The sequence below is a fragment of the Solanum stenotomum genome, chromosome 7 (assembly GCF_019186545.1).
Source record: "Solanum stenotomum isolate F172 chromosome 7, ASM1918654v1, whole genome shotgun sequence".
Taxonomy (NCBI): domain Eukaryota; kingdom Viridiplantae; phylum Streptophyta; class Magnoliopsida; order Solanales; family Solanaceae; genus Solanum; species Solanum stenotomum.
In genome coordinates, this window is record NC_064288.1 from 46,740,228 (window position 1) to 46,750,148 (window position 9,921).

Below are 9,921 nucleotides of genomic sequence, written 5' to 3' on the forward strand. Positions count from 1 at the left end.
TGGTTTTTCGAGGAGAACATTGTGGTGTCGTCAGGTTTTACTGTAGATCGCCCGTTTTTGGTAAAAACGCTGTATTAGCTGCTGTCCCATTTCTAAATTTTGAGAAAAATTGGGTTTTAGTTGCTTGTTGATATTGTGTTGTTCCCGAGCCCCGAATTGTGTCCCATTTTGGGACATGAGCTGGGGGAACTGGTTAGGACCCACTTTTGGGGTTAATTTCGGAATTTCCTGCGCGGGTCCCACGATTCTCATTTTGACTCCAAAATTGACCCGTCTTTGTTTGTTGTGATTTTGGTGTCTAAACGACCGTATTAACGTTGTGATACTATTTTTGATAGCGGGGAAGCGTTTCGAGACCGTTCATAAAGGGAAAGCTCCAAAGGAGTGATTTTGGAGCGCGTGTGATCGACCTACAGGTAGGCTACGGTTTTCCTCTCTTAGATTGAGCTCGAGAATGTGAATGCATGTTGATTAGTTGGGATTTGGGTTGGGTAGTTATTGAATCGTGCATAGGTGTTAAGAAATCATGTTTTCGATCTATTTCGGGAATTATCGGGTAACTGTGAGCATGCTTTGTGTTATTAACGGATCCTCCTCGATATGTGGAGTGCTTGCACGCTTAATTATTGTTTATTTGAAGAATGTTGGGCCTTAGTTTAGGTTTGACTAGGGCTTGCCTTAGAAATACATTATTCGGATCCAATAGGCCTTAGTTTTGCCCCGACGTCGCTCGGTCGGCTTAGATCCTTGTAGACTGGTGTAGCAGACTTGAGTCTGATAGTTTGGGCCTTAGTTAAGCGATACTCTTTCTCCGACTATAGTTATTCTTATTTTCCCCGATGTTACGGCTTCACGAGTTACATCGGCGACACTAGTTCTACTTCGCGATTTGAATTTGATTTTCGATTTGGTTCCAAGGACTTACATTGATTGGCTAAGTATGGACGGCGTTCCATGGACATTTATGAGTGTGGATCGATTAGGACTCTTTCAGCAGCTACATTGGCACCTTTATAGAGCATCCGGTTTAAGGTCCGACCTCTATTGCCCATATATTTATATAGAGTATCCGGTTTAAGGTCCGGCCTCTATTGCAGAGATATTTATATAGAGCATCCGGTTTAAGGTCCGGCCTCTATTGCTCAGATACCTATATAGAGCATCCGGTTAGAGTTCCGGCCTCTTATACTTGTTACTTGTGATTGGTTACTTGGGTATTTCTTGTGAGCATCCGGTTCGAGGTCCGGCCTCCGTACTGTCAGATTCTACTAATTAGGGTTGAGGTTCTGGTTTGATGTTTTTCGTTCTTGGGTTCTTTTATGCAATTCTCTTTAGTTATAATTATTCTGTGTACTCATCGGGCTTATGGGGGTCCGTTCGGGTTTTTATTTAATTTGCGCACGAGTGTACCTTCTGGGCTTATGGGGGTCTAGTTAGGTGTAGTTAGCTTATAGATTACTTTAGTTAGTTCTTTATACACTCGTGTGCATTCCATTGTTACTTAGATTTCCGCTCTTGACCCTCGGTTTGTATTATTCCTTCTTTTCATATTGCCTTTACTTTTCAAGTTCAGTCGGCCTATGATGCCTACTGGGTACCTGTTGTTTTGGTACTCATGCTACGCTCTGCATCTATTTCGTGATGCAGGTCCGGGCACTAGTAGCCAGCGTTGATCGAGCTTGGAGCAGACTGATCCGGAGACGGGAGTGAGCACACGACGTTTTGTACTATTTCAGTCTCCATCTGTATATATAGACTTGTCTTTTACCTTTCGAGACAGTCCAGTCTCTGTTGTCCACTTTTGGGACTTGTACTCATTTTGTTAGTAGCTCTGTACTAGTGACTTCCAGGTTCTGGGAGGGATCTTTATTTGTATATATGTTTTTGGTTTGCTTCCGCCTGTTTATATTGTTATTTGCCTTCTCTTGTTTAGTTTCTACCCTCAGACCCATTACTTGTTGTTCCGGGTTACGGGTTGGCTTACCTACTGGTGGGTTATAGTAGGTGCCATCACGACTTGAGAAATCGGGTCGTGACACATAAACATTTCACAACATAAGAAGAACAAAATTCTTGTTCCTCAAAGCTTCAGGAGAATATATGTTTGTAAGAGAGGCGGAGGTGATGAAGAGACAACAAAAAGGAAATCCTACACATTAGGTGTCTTTTATAGAATTTCCATTTCCACTTGGATTGGATCCAATTTTCCATTTTCAGCTTTTTACTGTGGGCCGTTTTTCACGGGCCTGTGTTTGTAAATTGTTGAATTATTAGAGTGGTCATTTAACCAAATATTTTTTGTGCATTGAGAGTCAACTAGTTTGGTGAAAAATTCAATATCAATTTTTTTATAATATTAAATTGTGATTTAATTCTCTAGAATTGTAGAGATCTTAACTTATTCATAAGTTGAATGATATGAAGATTTTATAATCAATCAATAGACTACTCTTAAGCTGATGACTTTCTCCGTCATTGTGAATTTTTCGCCCATGTCAGTTGCATCAATCATCAAGGTGTTGACCTTCATTGAAATTGGAGAATTCTTTGAATCTTATGATTCTCTAAAATTGAACTCAGTTTTAAAAAGTTTATCAAACAACATAAATACAATGTTGGCCCTATGAATTGCATTTATGATTGTCATTTTATACTTTTTTTTTTTTTTGCCATCACCAAAGGGAAAAAATATTTAGATTCCTTCAAATGACTAATCTTGAACTTTAGTCGAGTAATTATTGTGTGTGTCAGCATAACTAAGATCAGCAGATGTAGCAACAATAAAATCCTTGCTTGAAACATTCTTAATTTCTTTTAAGATCGTTGCAGAGTTGAATTGTAGTTTCTAATTTACAAGAAGAAGAGATGAAGAGAGAATTGATCCCACCAAACATGCCACATTTGTTAGCAATAAATTTTGTAGTGTTGAATATTAACTACATTCGAGATAAATAATGAAACATAATAATTTTCTTGATGATTTTTTTCAGTATAATTTGTTGTTCTCTTGATTCTTCTCTCCTACTCCCTCTATCCCAATTTATGCAACTTACTTTTCTTTTTAGTCAGTCTAAAAAAGAATGACACAATTCGTTATTGGTAAATATTTAATGACATTATTCCTATTTTACCTTTCTTGAATCTCATTATTTCAAAAGTTGCACTCCTTTATTTTAAAGAAAGTCAATAAAAATGAGTAAATTACAGAGACTTTTCTCTTTTTTGACAATCAACATTATCAACATTTTTTTCACTACTTTGTTATACCCTTCTCTTTCTTTTCACAACTTTTTCATATCCTTTTTTTCTTTTAACTATTGATAGAATTGTGAAATTAAAAAACGTGAATGTAATTTTATTTTTATTTTTAAAAATTAAAGAATGTAAAATAAAAAGTTGTCCTTACTTAAAAAAAAAACTTTGATTAGTGTTTCTTTTTTTTTCTTTAATTAAGATTCACAATTAAAAAATGAAAATTTTCAAATATAAACTTCAAGAAGTAAAAGTTTCTTACATTTACCAAAATGACAATTTTACTTCAACATGTTGAATTTATAACATCTCAGAAAAAATTTCAAACTATTTCGAAAGTAAATTACACTTGCAAGATTTTAACATAAACATCAAACTATTCACAAATTAAATTAAATTTTCAAAGTTCTAATATAAACATCAAAATGTACAAAAGCACAAGTTGTTTTGATAGTAGTAATTCAATCACTGTTGAAGTAGAGCTAAAGCTTGATTGACAGTATCAACATCACAACGAACTTGAAGCGGGAGATCTCCTTCTAAGTTTTTCTTTATTCATATGAGGCACTTTGTAGTTATTGCCACCCTTATCTTTCATTACCTCATTCATACAACACTGCAAAGTTAAAAGTACATGATTGAGTCATTCTACTTTCATTTCATTGAAGGATTTTTCAACAACCTCCACTAATTCATCAACATTTGAATTGGAGAATTTTGATATTGAAGAGATTGAATTGCTCTAAAAAAATTCAAGGTCCAAATCATTAAGATCAGGATTATTAGGGAGTTGAAAGCATAACTTAGTATCAAATCCATCCCGTTGAGCAGCTTCCATGAATTTCAAATCATGAACATCAATATGTGGTCTTGCATTATCTTGTTGGATGAAATTTGGTGCACTTGACATTGAAGCTGGCCATTTTGATAAAATGACTGGAAAATTTTTATCTATCTAACAAGCTCTTGTGACATCTTTAGTCAAAGATAAAATTGGTTTAGTTTTGATAGTTCCCGTTGTTCGATTTCCACTATTCCGCTTGGCTGGTTCCTTAACTACAAATGGAAACATTCCTATTTTCCCGAAAACAACTCCACTCCATTAGCGTCAAAAATAGGACATGCAATAGCTTCCATAAACATGAATTTTGTGATAATTTTTTTTACTTTTGCAAGAACGATATGGATTAGACTCTTCTTCTTCGGGAAGAAGGTAATACCTTTCAGATTTTTTCGATAAGTAAAATCATTTTTCATCGATATGGACATAATTAAACATATCTATAAACATGGGATTTGAATGAAGTGTACCCTAATCAATCATTGAGAGGCAAAATCGAAGTCTCACATTGTTGTTTTCTTTGGTCAAGTGCGCTTTGATGCGTTGGTGTATGGCTTAATTGCGCCTTCTTTCACACATAAAAAAATTATTGATTTTTCCATATTTATTGCAAAAAAAAAAGATTGAATATTTGTTCGACGACATAGTAATATTTCTTTGAATTGGTTGATATCGACTTGTATGCTTTTTCTCCCAACGCTGCATGCAAGATTAGTAGAAACATTTAACGTATCACCATTAGCAACACATAATCTAGATTGTCTCCAAATACGATAAATGATAATTTTGTATGCGTTGAACAAAATACTAGATTGCTTTACAAAATCATAATTAAGTTTTGCTTGACACTCCTTCTGATTCAATCATTTTTTGTGGTAATTGAGTATTCTGAAAATTCATCACTCATTTTAATATACACTTTTTTAAAAAAAGAATTCACTGATTCAGTACTGAAAAAATATTAAAGGAAGAATTGTAAAATTAAAGATGAGGTATCTCTACTTATATGGAGTTCATTAGCTAAAATTTTATAACTTACAGAAAAAATGGTGCTTTAAAGTGAAAAATTCAAGTCTCTCCCCACAATTTTTTTTGATGTTGTCAATTTCTCGAAACTATAATTAAAATCAAGAAAAAAGAACTACTTTTACGTGCAATGACAAAAACTCTATCATTTTGGAATCTATCTTCTTCATTGAGAAACTAACGGAGAGAGAATGGAGAATGCATTAGAAAGCAGGGAGAGAAATGAGTATATTTGACTCTTTTATTTTACATTAATGACTAATTTGACAATAACTTATGAGGAGAGAGAAAAAATATAACTTTTTCTATTTCATGTCAAAGTAGTATTTTGTTTTATATCTAACAATTTATATTTATTAACAAGGGTATTTTTTAAACATTTTAGAATCTTTTCACTTTTCTTAAAGTTCATGTTAAGTCAAAATACCTCACATAAGTAGTATTATTTCAAGATTCCATGACTGTCAATAGCGTGTTTCTCAAATGTAAGATGATCGGATCTTCAAAAATATTTGTTAACATTTCATTGCTTTGGGTTGTCTCAAAGAAGAACTCTATTGATGCAATACACCAAATTTAAAATAAGTAAATACTCAACACGTAGTATAAAAAATCATCTCTAATTAAAATTTCACGAAGGCTTTTCAGGAGCCGTGAAATGTAACAATATAAAAAATTCTGAGAATACATATTTTTTTAAAATTTCACGATCTGACTAGACGAATCGTGATTAACAGCACAACCCATACTTTGAGCCGTGAAACTGATCTAGAAAATGTGAAAATTCCTGAATTCCATAAACACATTTTATGAGTCATGCATCCACAATCCATGGAATGGCCTCATGGACACACACCTGTAGGATGACAAAAGGTTGAAATTCATGATCCACTTCCATGAGTCGTAGAATGACCTCCTAGACTCATTCTTTTAAGAAATAAAACAAGGGGTTTCCAAAAGTATTTTTATCTTTTTCTTATTTTTTTTCTAAGACTAAGTCATGAACGTTTTAGCATCCAAATAGAAGAATATATCATATTGGATACTAAATTCTCTCTTAATCTATGATCTCATTCTCTCTCCAAACTTCAACACACAAGAATTCTCAAGAAAGTATTAAGATAGGGTTCATCTTTCAATGTTCTTTATCAAGTTTCATCACTAAAGTATATAGTACTTTAATGAATTTCTTTGATTCTGATGTCCAAAACATCAAATTTTACTATATAATTTTCATAATTTGGTGAATTAGATTCATACCTAGTTAGACATACTTCTTGAAAATTTAATTTTCTTATGTTAATATGACTATTGTTTTTTTTTTTACATCAAATGATCAGGACCAATCGATAAAGTAAAAATAGAATGAAAATAACAAACAAAAAAATAAAGAGAAAATAAAAAATAAAAAGAATGATTATCTGGAACAACGAAGTTAAAAGTGGAAAGAAGAAAATGAAAGAGTTGTCCTCTTCATGCTTCATCTAGATCACATCTTCATTGATAATTAACAATTTCACCACTAACTTATCTCAAATATTGTTCTTCAAGAGGCACAACTGCTTCGATCATAGATGAAAAAATAGGTGAAATCAAGCTTATGTTTTTCACTTCTTCTTTTTTCCGCTGATAATTTTGTCTCTTTGTTGTTTGTAGTTGATCTCTTGAATCTATACATCTATTTCGACTTCATCATAGATTGGTGAAAGGCATAAATTCATGAATGAGCCTGAAAAAAGCATGTCAAAATCATCAAAATGCAGAAAGTGACCTTTATTGCCTCTTCATTTTCATCAATAACCCTAACAATGCTTAAGAACCAAACCTCTCTCCTCCATTACCATGAAACTAAACTTAGATCTCAAGATCTAGATTATGCCTCGTTATCTAGCTTTTGATGGATTGAATCTCAAAAGATATATATATTAATACCATTATCTAAAAATTAAATTCTAGGTCAAAACCTCAAAATTAAGATTTAATATGTTATGTACATTTGATACAAGGGAAGAAGGACCGTCTTCAAGACAGTAGAAACTTACTAGATTTACTTAGCCAAATCTTGATTTAGCATCAAAAGGACACCCCAAAATTAAACTCTCATCGGATGCATAATGCTATAATCATATAATATTTTTTCAGACTTTGTTATTTGCATTCAAGAGAGATGTATATTGTTTACTAACAATTTCCTTTCATATAATTAAAAACCCGCATCAAATAAAATAAAAAATATTGATGAATTGCTAGTTAATTTGTGGGTCTTCTTCTTATATGAGAAGTGCCAATTTTTTCTAGATTAATGATTCTTTTGACTTCACTTGGTAATTCCTGAAATTGATTATATTATTGAAAGTCACCTGTAAAACCAAAAATCAAGTTAGTTAAAAAGACTAGTAAGAATATTTTCTTTTCGGAGGAAATGTTATATTCTTGTTGAGACAATCCTCATTAGCTCATTAATAGTATTTACCTCCAAACTCAAACTCCAAGGAACTTCCCACATTCCTTCTTTGATATTAACCATTGCTAGAGAATTTGTCTCTACTAGTACATTAGTCAGTCTATTTTCCTTACAAAATATCAATCTCTTTCTAATAGTTTTTGCTTCTGCCACTAAATTAGTAGAATCAAACATTTTAACACCTTAAGCAACCAATTTTTTTTATTCTGATCTCTAATGCAAAACGCTGCAACGCTATGCCCAGAATTTCCCTTAGAAGTCTCATATGTGTTGTATTTTAGTAGTCCAGTAGGAGAAGGGAACCATCTAATAACACTATTATTGGTGTAGTTAGCCTTGTATCCGTCCAACACTATTGTTCTTGTTAAAGCAAATACACATGAATTTTTTTCAAGTGTTTCCCAATCTCAAGATTTGAGCAAAAGCTTACCATGATTCTACGATTTTCTTTGATCTTGATGATGTCAAGCATAATCTTCACAAGTACTAAATAAATATATATGTAGTTTTCAATTTTAGTACAGTTTTATTTGAAAGATAATTGTTGGAATGTATGCGTCCACTAGTCTAGATGGGACCAGGTCCTCAGCACAGTTACAATAACAGAAAATAAACTAAGTGCTGAAAGTAAAGATTGCACAACAACTTTACGTGGAAACCTCCTTGCTCAAGGGAGTAAAACCACGACCTGGCCTGCCAGGACTTTTCAAACTTCTTTTACTAATCTTCTCCAAGCAAAAGTAAAAGCAAGTTTACAAATCGAGATTAGCCTACTAATCCCAATTCTAAGCAATACCTCCTATTACTTAGATGAGCCAGAGTAGATACAACACTGCCCACTAAGCTATCACCCTTAGATAACTTAGACTTTGCTAAGCGGATACCACACCGCCCACTAAATCAACTAGCTCCTAGATGACTTAGACTTTGAATGAGCAGATACAACACTGCTCACTAAACCGGCTAACTCTAACCGACTTAGACCTTTCCACACAGAAACAAATATCTGAATCCTTTATAGACTAGGAACAGACTTACAATATAAGCACGGAAGTATAACTCCTAAGACACACTCAGATGCTTGCAGCTTGATCAGTTCCTAGTTGTGTTTGCCGGAGAATACTTCTTGAAAGTGAGTCTTTGCAAGTGTTCTTGAGAAATTTCAAGTTGCAAAAACTAACAAAACTCAAACTCAACAAAGACGCTTCAACATTTTATCAGGTCCCTTTGTTGAGCATGAATATTGTTCTTCCTTGAAGATGACCTTCTTTTAAAGATTGTGAATTTTTCAGAGAAAATCTGAGTTTTTGTTTTACCAAGTCTTGAGTTTGTGTTTTGTTGGAAGTGACTATATTAAAATGAACACAAACTCCTTGGAACCGCCCATTGGTTGAGAGCCTGCTGTTTAGAAAAGCTGCACACCTACCACATCAGAAGTGGCAGCTTTTCTGACAGATGTCTTGTCATCCTTTCACATCGCAGTCTTGCAGGGACCAAGTCCCTTGCAAACTTCTCTTAATAAGTTCTTGAGAATACGTGTTGGCTCTCTTCTTTTGAATGAATGAATTAGTTTGTTTTTTTTTGGATATATTTAGACATGAAAAGTTATTACCAAACGTACAAGCAACCTCTTTGCTTCTGATTGGTGAAGTACTCTGCAGCTTCACCAACTTTTTGAGGCAGACAACTTTTACAGCTGTACAGCACTTTGACAGCTGGACGAGTATTCATACTCTGCAGAGGACCAGGTCCCTGCACTTGTGAGGAGATCATCAAAACATCTAGGAGCATTAGCACTTATCATTTCCCCCCTTTTTGATTATGACAAACAACCTGCATAACTCCTCACGTGAGGGAACAAACATTCATTCAAATACATAACAAATTCCCCCTTTGTTAGTGCACCAGTAACAACCACAGTTCGTTCCCCCTTAGTTCAATGCCCCTAACAACCACAGTTCCCCCTTAGTTCAGTGCCCCTATTCCACAACCAACTTTACAACAAAACTTCCCCCTTTCGACATCATTGAAAAGGTGAAGCAGTAAACATATTCAGGTTAAATGCAAGGCAATAAAGAATTCAGGGCCTTGGGCCACATAGAACATGTGTATGTAAGCATAAAGAGAATATTAAGCCACACATGAACAGGGGAGAAACATAAATAGCATTAGATCACAAATACTGACCACTGTAGTCAAGCAAACCAAACACAAAGCCACAAGAGTTTTAATCATGATTGAAGAACAAAAAGGGAAACTAAGGAAACAAGACACTCTAAGGACGAAAGGGGAAATGGATTAAGGGTGCGTAGAAACAGAGACAGATGCTCATTTGCAT

The 9,921-nt window shown here is 34.1% G+C and overlaps 1 long non-coding RNA gene across 1 annotated transcript; it reads left to right on the top strand.

Annotated features, from left to right (window-relative positions):
* The first annotated feature begins 336 nt into the window (after nt 1-336).
* On the top strand, nt 337-1,906 carry LOC125871502 (uncharacterized). The gene is made up of 2 exons (XR_007447016.1): nt 337-416; nt 1,648-1,906. It is a non-coding gene; the product is annotated as an uncharacterized LOC125871502 (long non-coding RNA).
* The last annotated feature ends 8,015 nt before the right edge of the window (nt 1,907-9,921 follow it).